The following is a 1,629-nucleotide window of genomic DNA, read 5'->3' on the forward strand; positions in this document are numbered from 1 at the left end:
TTAAGGGTTATTTCACCAAAAAATGAAATTTGTCATTAACTCCTCACCCTAATGTTGTTCCACACCCGTAAGACACACAATTTAAGATATTTTATATTTAGTCCGAGAGCGTATCTAAGTGGAACAACATTAGGGTGAGTCATGAATGGCATACATTTCATTTTTGGGTGAACTAACCCTTTAACATTTACATTTATGCATTTGGCAGACACTTTTACCCAAAGCAACTTACATTGCATTCAAGGTACAGATTTAACATTATTTTCAGTTCTTGCTTTCCCTGGGAATCGAACCCATGACCTTGGCGTTGCTAGCACCACGCTCTACTGGTTGAGCTACAGGAAAGCAATAACTACTATTAAAAGTTGACTTTTAACTACCATTGAAAATCAAATGCTATACTTGTTAAAATTGTTGTTGGAGCCACAACTCAATAAGAAGGATGTAAATAATGGAAAATTCTGCACATTTAACAATTCAGCATTCTAAATATTTGAACAATATTTTTATTCAGCTGCCGCTCATAACCTTGAGTTGTGTGGCGAGGCCTTATATTTGTGCAACAAATCCCGCCCATCCTACCCAAACTTTCAACACAGTGTAAAAGTTAATTTGGCTTCAGTGGCTTTGACATATTCAAATGCTCATGAATAATGCACAGCCACCCCTTACTTTGGGAAGCCAAGTGAAAAACACTCAGAGTCTATTTGATTTAATGCAAGCAGTGTTGATTGCCCCGTGGGAAGGCACGTCAACCACCAGCTTTACCCGCTCGTCATTCTCTCATCCCTTGCTGCTGGAGCGACAAGCACTCAGAGCCTGCTTTGAGCCTGGATACGAATGGAAATGGATGGAGCAAACATACTGACGACAACGGCGAGGTCATTCCGCAGATCAGAGCTATAATGCCTGCAGAAGAGCAAACTCCTGTCACAGCTCACCAAAACCAAATCAATAAAACATGTCACCTGAAATCACTGCCATGTTGTTGCCGGCTGATGACAAGCCCGCAAATACCATCGCAACCGTTAAATAATAAATCTGGGAGTTATTTTTTTTAGATGACAATGGGAGGCTTTGAGATGATGTGGGCAGATGCACGGCTATCAGAGTTAGAGACTTGTGAAGTCACGGTGAGGCTGATCTTTCCATGCATGCAATGTGAGACCTGATGATACAGAAGCATCAGTCAGGTGATTTGGCTGTCAAGGCCCAGTGACACATAGTCACCATTTGGTTCTCATCTCTTTAGTTCGTTTAACATGTGTTTGTTTGGTTCGTCTGCAATATACCTACACGTTATAATGACTTGGATGCTCCTTTCAATTCAAAAGTTTTTGTTTCTGCTTTTAAAAACAATTATTTATTAGTTTGCACTGTAAGTTACATTCACAAATAGTGACTCAACTAAAACATTAGGAAAAATGAGGATGAAAAAAACAAGTAGGCCTATTGTACTTTGATTAAACCATAAAATAAAAAACATTACAACAAAATTTTTTGTATGTTATAATAATTAATAAGTAATTTGAATGTTATTTTCTTATTTCATTTTATGTAAAAAAAATGTCAGTGTACTTATTCACCAATAATAATTCACCAAAATGCAAATATTATAGGGTAAATATT

General features: G+C 37.4%; 1 non-coding gene across 1 annotated transcript; it reads right to left on the bottom strand.

Moving 5' to 3' along the window:
* Positions 1–272: 272 nt before the first annotated feature.
* trnaa-agc (transfer RNA alanine (anticodon AGC)) lies at positions 273–347 on the bottom strand. The gene has a single exon. It is a non-coding gene; the product is annotated as a tRNA-Ala (tRNA).
* Between the last annotated feature and the right edge of the window lie 1,282 nt (positions 348–1,629).

Source organism: Pseudorasbora parva, chromosome 18 (genome assembly GCF_024679245.1).
Source record: "Pseudorasbora parva isolate DD20220531a chromosome 18, ASM2467924v1, whole genome shotgun sequence".
NCBI classification, from domain to species: Eukaryota; Metazoa; Chordata; class Actinopteri; order Cypriniformes; family Gobionidae; genus Pseudorasbora; species Pseudorasbora parva.